This window comes from Panthera onca, chromosome A3 (assembly GCF_046562875.1).
Source record: "Panthera onca isolate mPanOnc1 chromosome A3, mPanOnc1 haplotype 2, whole genome shotgun sequence".
In the NCBI taxonomy this organism is placed as follows: domain Eukaryota; kingdom Metazoa; phylum Chordata; class Mammalia; order Carnivora; family Felidae; genus Panthera; species Panthera onca.
The window spans coordinates 15,623,374-15,633,800 of NC_138341.1; the positions used below are offsets into that span (position 1 = coordinate 15,623,374).

The 10,427-nt window shown below is 52.3% G+C and overlaps 1 long non-coding RNA gene across 2 annotated transcripts; it reads left to right on the forward strand.

Annotated features, from left to right (window-relative positions):
* The first annotated feature begins 1,372 nt into the window (after positions 1 to 1,372).
* LOC132689538 (uncharacterized) lies at positions 1,373 to 10,113 on the forward strand. 2 transcript variants are annotated; one of them, XR_009615052.3, is made up of 3 exons: positions 1,373 to 2,650; positions 3,272 to 3,410; positions 4,834 to 10,113. It is a non-coding gene; the product is annotated as an uncharacterized LOC132689538 (long non-coding RNA). The 2 variants fall into 2 exon arrangements; XR_009615051.3 differs by having other exon boundaries at positions 1,374 to 2,650; positions 3,309 to 3,410.
* Positions 10,114 to 10,427: the final 314 nt, after the last annotated feature.

The following is a 10,427-nucleotide window of genomic DNA, read 5'->3' on the forward strand; positions in this document are numbered from 1 at the left end:
GCCACAGTGGGCCACCTATCAGCATGTAGCCAGCGTGAAATCGTGCCCAGGGGCCCTATCTCTCTTCACCTTGAGTTCAATGCCCCATTTATTAACCCAGCTTTGGTGCGTGCCAGGGATACAGGTGTGGGCAGGAGAAGAAATGTGGGCAGCGTAGGAAGGAAGAAAAAACCCACCCCACCACTTGGGGACACATGTGCACAGTGGGCACCGCCAGCCTGCCCAGATCGTGTTGCCCGGCCTCCTGAGGCTGAGCATGAGTTAGCTTTCCAACTGAGGAAAGTGAGAGGCTCGGAGAATATTTGTCACCAGCACTGCAGAGCAAGCAGGGAGGCAGGAGCACTGGAGCCCGTGACCAGCACTGAACCAGGACAGCAAACCCTCCCCAGCTTATAAAGTACCGCCCCCCACGCTGCACCTCCCCTGTCCCCAAAGCTGTGTGGCAATTCCAGGCAGCAGGGGGGCCAGGAGCGGAGGACCCAGAGGAAGCAGCAGAGCCCCCTCGGGAGAGCTGTTCTCCTGAGGTGTCCCCCTCATGCCCACAGTCAAGTCCATGCCCCAGGGAAAGCCAGGGCCCTGGTCCTCACAATCTCTGGGCATGCCTGTGTGAACAAGGGCCCCGGGAGGGGGGTGGTGTGGGCCTCACGGCCAGGGGAATGTCATCCTCCCTGCTTCCCTGCTTCGCCCTGATTTAGGCATTCAACTTGCACTCTTGCTGCTCTAGCTACGGGCCACACCCCACTCTCGTGAAGATGTCATCCCTGTCTCTGAAGCATGTGGCTTCAGGGCCCTTCAGGCCTGGGAGTGACACTGAGGCATGGCCGTGTCACACAGCACAAGGCTGGCTTGCTTTTGCATCAGGGTAGCTTCATGACCTCAAGCCAAGGCATCTTATGGTGGGGGGTAGGGGTGGGGGAAAGGATGCACGTGTGAGAGTCCCAGCCTCCACGTGGAGACTGACCCAGCTGCCCGCGGCTCCTCCCACAGCCCGGTCCTGGGTCTGACAGGCTGCTTTTATGTTGACAGCTAAGGTTTATAGATATTTCTGCAGCAGCAAGTTAAATCGCATCTGCTCGGGCAGATATCCAGGCCCAGGGCAGGCAGGCAGATGGAGCAGCCAGGGCCCTGGGGTCCAGAGGCCCTGGCAGGCAGGCCTTCCTGCTTAAAGCCCTATGTCTAATAGGAAATGCAGGCTGGCAGAGAGGCAGGGGCGGCCAGCGCTGCTTCCTTCAGGGTCTCAGTGCCTCAGACGACTCAGCCTGTTCTTCGGTAGCCTCTTCACGTGGATTCTGAGTTCTGGGTCTGGGCAAACCCCTTTCTGGGAAAACAGAACTGATATCAGACTATGGCTTGTGGAACGAGACAGGCAGGAAGAGGGAGGGCCACTTCTGCCAGCTGTGACCAGGCAGGGGATCCAGAAAGCTGGCCCAGGAGGCAGCGCACGTCGGAGCAGTGAGTAGGGAGCTGGTGGGGAGCCCAGCCATGGGCCCCCGTCCTGTAGGGCTGGCAGTGCTGGGCACATTATTGATCATGGAAGGTAGGGCTCAAAGCAGACAGGGACCTCAGAGCTAGGTTGGAGGTGAGAGTGCTGCCCCTCGGGATCTCCTCTCCCTACTGGGAAGGCAGAGAGGGGCTCCCCCTCTGGTCCTTCTGCCACCAGCACAGCAAGCTTTGGTGGGGCCATTTCATCTCACAGCCAGCCCCTGCCTTGGTCCCAGGCTATGTGATGAGATGCTCAGAGACCTTCAACACACAGAGAGTGGACACCTCGCCTAGTACAGCCTGTGTACTAAGCTCTGGGGTTACTGAGTAAATGAAATACAGTGTCTTCCTGGTTGTGGAGAGTAGGAGCAACACACAGATTGTGCTGGGGAGCAAGCGTAACGGAATGCAGAGCTGGTCCAGGAGGCACAGAGGGCAGGTCCCAGCCTCAGGGTGAGAGTACAGACCCCAGAGGGCAGAAGGGCAGGCTGTGGATCCTGTGGGGACCACCATCATCACCCAGCCCAGTCTCAGCCCAGAGTTCCCAGACCCCCCCCCACTCCCTCCATCCCTTCCTGGGAAGCCTGTCATGGGCAACGGCCAACAGGAAAAAGAAAACCCTCCCTCTCAGTGCTCCCTCACAGAGCCTGTTTCTGGTCTGGGGACACAGGCCCCCCTCCAAGGAACCAGCCAATTGGCCGGGCTGGGGTGATTGACACTCTGCCCCTCCGGAAAACCCAGAGTGACTTAGCTAAACAAAGCTCCCAGCAGGCTGACCAGGTTATTCTGTCCCGTGACCAACAGTCGCTCATACCAGCCCAGTTTCCAGATCACATGTGTTTACCTTCATGGACTGCCTACCACGTGGAAGGTATTGTGCCAGGAGGGGCTTACAACATCCCTCAAAGACAGGCAGGGTGTCAGGTTATCACCTAACACTGTAGAACTAACCACCCAAAACACATTTACTTTGCCTGGGAATGTGCAGAGTGAGCAGGGCTCAGCAGGGCCAGCTTGTCTCTGCTCCACTGGGCATCAGCTCGAAGGCCGAGTTCAGTCATCACCTAGGGCCACTCACGTGCCTGGTTCTGGCCTGGTAAGAGCCAACGGCTGGGGGCAGGAACAGCTGGGACTCCTCACACACACCTTTCTCCATGGCAGCTGCTGGGTAAGTAGACTTTTTACATGCGCTCGGGGCTCCTGGGGCAAGTGTCATGGGCAAGAGAAAGATGGGCAGACACCATATCCCCTTTTCTGACCTAGAATCGGGGGCCACATAGTATCATTCCTGCCTCTATTCATTGGAAGCATGTCTTCAAAGCCGCCCCATATTGAAGGGAGGACAATTAGATTCAGTCTTTTGATGGGAAGCATGTCAAAGAACGTGTGAACATGATTGTGAACGTGTTTTTTAACTCACCACGCAAGACAAGGGTTATTGTCCCGTTTCAGAGAAGGTCTTAGTTGGGGCATCTGGCTGGCTCAGTCAGCAGAGCATGTGACTCTTGATCTTGGGGTCATGAGTTCGGGCCCCACGTTGGTCTCAGAGAGGCACTTAGAATAAAGTGGCTTGTCGAATTCACACGGTAATTTGGAATTGGGTGAGAACTCTAAGCCACGGCTCCAAGACCAAGCCTTCCTTCTATCCACCACCTGGTTCAGTGACAAAGGGCTCAGAGTTCTTAGAGCATCTGATGAAACCTATGGACAATTTTCTCGGGGGAAAAGTGCACACATATAAAAACGCATGTCTGTGAGATTGTGTGGGCACTCCCTCTTTCTCGTCCAGCATGTAAAAAGCTACAAGTGGCCACTCCTAACAACAGGTAAAGAGCTGGAAACACTGAACACTCAACAATCCTTCCTAGATCCTTCAGAGGTGGGGTCACCGGGCAAACCATGGCCCCCAGAACCAGAGAGACAGACAGGTGAGTGCCGTGAACACAGTGCAGCTTCCAGAATACACTGGAAGCAGTGCTGGGCAGTGCTGGTACAGGGACTGGACCAGAGAGATTGCTGGAGCCTGAGACAGAAGAACTACAGGGGACCCGGTTGGTGGGGGGGGGGTGGCTTTTGTCAGTTTTATCTCCAAGACCTCCCAGGTTTCCACAGTGAAAAGGAAAGAAAAATCCCCTCAAACTTGCTTCCAGCAGGGAGATGAGAAAAGGAACCATTTTGAAAGCTCCTCTTAACACACCCTGCCCTGGGGGAAACCAGATAAGCACAGCCTAACCTGTGGGGATTTTATCTGAGTCTAACTGACCTAGGAAAAGGGAAATACCCAGTTCAGCCCAGTCTAGCCATCTTGTCCCACCTAAGTGGGGAGGAAAAAATGGAGAAACATTTGCGAAGTTCACAGCCCAGAGGCATAGGCTCGCTGAAAGATGGAGACCTAATCACAGGACTATAGAATGTTCCCCTCACTCCATGCGTCACAACCATATCACTAAAGACCTACTTATAGCAATTTCTTTTACCCAATGAATCATACAGCTGTCAAGAAAAAATTAAGGGCATGCTAAAAGACAAAACACAGTTTGAAGAGACAGAATAGGAGTGCCTGGTTGGCTCAGTCGGTTAAGTGTCCAACTTCGGCTCAGGTCACGATCTCACAGTTTGTGAGTTCAAGCCCCGCACTGGGCTCTGTGCTGACAGTGTGAAGCCTGCTTGGGATTCCCTCTCTCCCTCTATCTCTGTCCCACACCCTGCCGGCTCATGCTCTCTTTCTCTACCTCTCAAAATGAACATTAAAAAAATTTTTTGAACACCTATAAGATGCTAACAACTCAAAAGAATAGACACCATGCAAGAACAGACAACGTACAGAGAAATGGAAAGTCTAAGAAAGAACGGATAGAAATGCTAACAATCAAAAACACTAATAGAAATGAGGAATGCCTTGGATGGGTTTATTAGTGGACTGGACACAGCTGGGGAAGGTAGGGAATGCAGCCGACGGTATCGTAGCAGCGTTGTGTGGTGACAGATGGCGGCTACGTTAGTGGTGAGCACAGCATAACGCAGAGTACTCAAATCACTGTGTTGTACACCTGAAACCAGTGTAACATTGTGTGTCAGCTATATTTCAGTTTTAACAATTAAAAGAATTTGCTCGAGGATATCTCAGTAAATTCTGGGGAGCAAACCAGTGTGACCCCAAATCAGGCTAATCAATAGTCAACTCCACACGCTCCCAGCACAGCCACCACAGCCAGGGCAGCTAGGGCACAGCCAGGAGCACATTCCTGACCCCGCACCTGCCCGGCACCCTGGAGGCCTCTCCTGGGGCCCAACCTTGGGGCTCTGGGGAAGGCCTCGCTTGTGGTCACGCTCTGGGGCTTTCCTCTGCAGGTACCACCATGGTGCTGGGTCAATAGGACATCACATGGAAGCAAAGGAGGAGTCCCCTTCCTGCTCCCCATGTGGATGGCCTCCTGGGGCCTGAAAGGACAAAACCAGAACCCTCAAAGCAGCCACTGGTCTCCTCACGCCCAGGAGCAGACTGGCCAGGGTCCCAGGGCAGCCACACCGCAGAACAAGAGTCCTCATGGCCTTGATACAGCGAGGGGTAGTATGGTGGGTCCCGGCCCTCCTTTCCTTCCGATCACACGTGAGGGAGGAATGTGAACATTGCCAGCCCGCAGGGGAAAGAGGGGTTGAAAAGTCCTTTGGCTCTGCAATAAATAACCCCCACTCATCCTTGCTGTCGAGAAGCCTGTGTGTAGTAGAAAACAGAGAGGCTTTATACATGGAAACTTGTGGTACAGTCCCTGGCACCGGCCACATGACCTTCAGCAGGTCCCACTCTGGCCGTGTCTCCTGATCTGTACTTAGGGCTGGAGTGAAGTGGAATATCCCACATTTGCAGGATGGAAAGGGAAGGGTCCCCTAAACAGACTCGCTGGGTGATACTGACAGCGAGTTTCTTTGGTATTCCTACGGGAATCCTTTTAGGTGAGTAGCCTTGCCCAAAAGTTTTCTTTTCCTCTTTTATTCATTTGGAGAGGTGATGGTGCTGAAGAAGGGGAACCTCCAGGGCAAGAAGAGTTTGGCTAAGGGGTGGGGAGAACGTGGCACCAGGGACGGATTTCACCCCATTTCGTCCCCTGGGCTAGTTTTTGAGGCTGTTACAGGGTTACAGAGGGTTACAGAAGGGTTACAGACAAAAACTGAAAGAGTTTTGTTTCTTTTTCTCTTCCTGAAATAACGAGCTTTATGACAGCTTGGACATCAGCTGCTTCTTGCCTTAAGGCCCAGGTGACAAAATGTGGTGCAAATTGGAAGGAGAGAGGACCTCGATGTGTGGCCCAGCCCCGAGGTGGTGCCTCAAGTGTTCTCCCGCTTTGGGACACCTGAGCAGCGGAAGCAGAAGGAGCAAGTGACAAAGGTGCCAGCAGGCAGGTCAGATGCCCACTGGGCCTGCTGGGAGAGAAAGCAGCAGTACCTAGCAGGTGCGACCCACGCTCGAGCATACCTCAGACACAGTGGGGATGGGGTGACGCCGTGCTGCCCGGAAGTCCTGCCGTGGTGTGGAGCCGTGAAGGTCTCGTCTGTGCCATACGGTGGTGGGAGTGGAGTGTTCCCACTGGGAACACTGACAGAAGTTTTAAAAAGGGATGTGCAGAGGCTCCTGGGTGGCTCATTCGACTGACCATCCGACTTGGGCTCAGGTCACGATCTCACAGTTCATGAGTCCAAGCCCCACATGGGGCTCTGCTGTGACAGCGCTGTCTCCCTCACTGTGTCTGCCCCTCCCCACCTCCTCAAAAAATAAATAAACATTTAAAAAAGAAGGAAAGAAAGGGACATGCAGAGAGCAAGTGAAGCTGTAAAAAGCAAGAGAGTAAAATCTCACATTCAGTTGGGAAACTGATGTGGAACTAGGCCTTGAATGACCAGGACACCTGAGACAAACACAGACAGAAGTCAGCTCGTTGCAGGTGGAGGAAACACCTGATATGGGTACATGAAAAATGCTCCATTCTTTTTTTTTTTTTTAATGTTTATTTATTTTTGAGAAAGAAAGAGAGAGAGCGTGAGCAGGGAAGGGGCAAAGAGAAAGAGAGAGACACAGAGTCCGAAGCAGTTTCCAGACCCTGAGCTGTCAGCACAGAGCCCGATAAGGGGTTCGAATACATGAGCCCTGAGATCATGACCTGAGCTGAAGTCGGACGCTTAAACAAATGAGCCACCCAGGTGCCCCGGAAGTGCTCCATTCTGGGTATGGTCATTGCAAAGTTCCTACAGGAATATTACAAGTCTCTGACAGGGTGTTTTGCAGAACTTCTGTGGGGTCACTGCAATATCACCGTGACGTGGGGATGCTGAATTACTGCTGGCCTGCTGAGGGTAGAGAATGTCCCCAAAGGCTGGCGTGGACATCCTCTGACATGTGACTTTATTCCTGGTGTCAGAGATGGGGAAGTTTGTCTTCGGGCCCAACAGCAGCCCAGAAAGGCTCAGGAGGACAGAAGGGGAGTCAGCCTTGGCCTATGGAAGGCATTGTCAGAAGGAGAACAGCCAGGGACCAAACAAGTCCCTGCTCACAAGCTGCACTCTCCATTTGGTTGCCACTGGCCACATTTCACAATTTATATTGACATTAATTAAAAGTAAGCAAAACTTAAAATTCCATTCCTTAGGCACAATAGCCACATTGCAAGTGCTTAACGGCCACCTCTGGCCAGAGGTTATGTGGTGGATGGTGCAGACATAGAATATTTTCATCATCACCAGAAAACGCTGCTACAACACTGAAGAAAGTCAGATGGAATGAGAGGCAGTGCTCAAACCCTCTGGAAGTGAGCCAGATGCAGAGGAGTGGGTCATAGAGGAGGCCTTGAAAGACCAGCGGCCCAGAGCAGGGCCCACCCCAGGCCCAGGTCCTCTTTCCTGGCCCTCCCGGGCAGCCCTGAGGCCTGTCTGCAGCTGTCCCCACCACTCAGGGGCAGAGAATGGGCTTGCGGGGACCTGCAAGGAGCTGACCGGGTGCCAACACAAGGCCCAGCTGGGGTGGGGCCAGCAAAAGCACCGCCCACCTGCCCACACCCCAGAAAGCTTTTCAGACAAAAAACCTAGCTGGGGAAGGGAGCCGGCTGGGGGCTGCAGGCGAGTCTGGCTGCCTTCCGGTAGCCTCTGGCCTTCATCACCGGGACAGACATGGATGTCCTCTGAAATGTGACTTTATTCCTGGTGTCAGAGATGGGGCAGTTTGTCTTTGGGTCCAACAGCAGCCCAGAAAGGCTCAGGAGGGCCCGGAAGGGGGCGAGCACTGTGGTTTTTTTCAAGGCATCTTTAATGTGCCTTGGAGTCTTGATGTCAGAGGATGTCCCCAAGCTCACTGCGTCTGTCTGCTCTGGGGTTTCCCTTGGATTCATTTTTAAATTCATCTCGTAAAATTAGTTCTGTAAAGAGCAAAAGAAGGAACCCAGCGGAAAAGAAAAATGCTACAGTTTATGGGGGGGTAGAGGAAGTGAAAGCCCATTTGTGGCAAATGGGGCGCAGCTGAGAGCAAAGGCCTTCTCCTCCAGCTCATACTTAAGGCGTCAGCGCTTGGCACATTAAAATCTCTTAGAGTCTTTATAGAATCCATGTATATTTCTTGTGGATGAACGTAAAATCCTTGTGAGATCTGAATGGAATCCGTGTAGAAGCTTCACAGAATCCTTTGAGAAGCCACATAAAATCCTCATGGAATTCACCAGACTGCTCCTAGAAGCCTAAATCCCCATTGCTACACTCACGCACATGCTCCTATCTCCTCCAACAGAAGGAGCAAGTCACGTTGAACGGGGCCTCCTTTCCTCAGAGAAAAGCCACGTGATAGATCCATCTCTTACATGAATGTAGGGGCTGGAGACACCCACTGCCCAGGGTAAGGGGTTACTGCAAACTTCTGTGGCCTGACCTGGACAGGTATCTATCTTCAGGCCCCTTGGTCTGTAAACCTGGTCCCTTGGGAAGAGGGGGATCCTGTTCATAAGGATCCAAGGGCTTCTGAGAAGAGAAGGGATCCCAACCCCTGTATGAACACTCGTCATGGTGGCCTGGGTGTAAAGCCCTCCTGAGTATGAGCCCAGGAGGCAGGAGGTTTGGTTTATATCGTTTACATATCCCCAGAACCTACTCCTGGGCCTGACACTTAGTGGGTCCTCAGTAAATATTTATTTAGTGAATAAATGAGTGAAGGTGTGCTTGCAGGAAAGGACTCCAAGGGCTCAGAAGGGTGCCCACCAAAAGGACACCTGGTGACCTGGGCCACAGGTCAACACAAGGATTGGGCCAGGCACTGGGCACTACAGCAGACTGGCTGGGGATCTGGACAAAAAAGCCTCCTCACTGGAGAGAGAGAGAGAGAGAGAGAGAGACTCATCTAGTCAGGGAAAAGCCAGGAAATGGAATTCTGGGAGCACTAGGGCAAGGTTGATCTTGAAGGCATCTTGGTGGTGGATGGCCAGGGACTGCAAGGACAGTCTCTGGCCTGTCCTGGGCACGGGGGGTGAGACAGAGCTGAGGATTAAGTCCTTGCAGGATCTGGAAGGGTTTTCTGGTTATTTTCTAGTTTCATTGCAAGCAGTATGGCTTTTGCTATCACTCTTCAGAGCTGCATTCTGCCAGAAGCCCCCAAATTCAACCTGCAAGAGGTTTGTAGAGGCACGCAGAGATGGGGTCGCACCAGCAAGCCTGGCTGGGGGGGCTCAGTTTGCCAGAAAGGAGAGAGATTCTGTCTCTTCCAGGCAGAGAGGATAGGACCCCTTCACTGGGAGCCCCAGGCTCTGAGAAGTCCCTCCCAGAAAGCAGCAGGGCTGACTCTGGTCAAAGAAGCTGAACTCTGCCTGTCTGTCTGTCTGTCCCTCTGCACTGGGCACCACCTCTCTCAGCAGCTCCCTCTGCACACCCTGTGGAGCCGCAGCTCCACACCCCTTCACTCAGCTTGGCTGAGCGTGGACAGGAGCCCTGGCATCCAGGAACGAGTTGTTTTAGTCCTGCCAGAGCAAAGTAGGCCCAAGATTTATGTTTAAAAAAAGAAAGGAGTGAAAAAAGGGACAAAAAAGGAATTCAGGCACCTCTAGCCCACAACATTTTTTACAGAAAACATCAAACATCCTACTTCTGCCAACATTCAAATTCAGGTGCCTGGAAGGGACAGCTAGAACTTACATGATAAAAGAAACCGCACCGTGGTCACCGCCAGGGCCTCTTGCAGGCACAGCCCCCTGCCCCATGTGCCAGCAAGGACCTTGGGCAGCGGGGAGCCGGGCTGGCCTTCTTGGGAGATTTGCCCACCAGATATAACCTCAGCAGCAGCGGCAGAAGGACTGGGAGGACAAGGCAGAGCAAGCAGGGCCTCGGGGGTCTGCTGGAGTCAGGAGTTTGTTCTTCAGCTCTGGGGAGCCTTTGCAGGTTTTTGAGCAGGGGAGTGACTTTTGAGACATGTGCATTAGAAGTGTTCTATTTAGGGAAACCGAATGTTCCAGTGTGCCTGGCTCAGTCCTGGTTTTCTGGGACGGTCCCGATTTATGCCTGCTATCTCCATTAACTCCCTCTTACACTTTCAAAACCATCCTGGTTTTGTTTACTGGATATTTTATGCTATTAGGGAATTATTTTTAATTGTTTAAGATATGATAGTAGCATTGTGGTTACGTTTTTTTTAAAAAAAGAGTTGTTATCTTTTAGGGATATGGTCTTCAATATTTATAGATGAATGTTGTCTGAGATTTGCTTCCAAATAATCTGCGGGGTGGATGGCAGCAGGGGATAGATGGGAGCAGAGATGACACCAAAATTGGCTGAGTTAATAATTTTTGAGATTTGGTGTGGATACATGGAGGCTAATGAACCTACTAATCTCTCTATTTTGATATTTGTTTGAAATTTTCTTTTTTTAAATTTTTTTTTAAAGTTTATTTATTTTTGAGAGAGAGACAGAGAGAGCAAGCAGG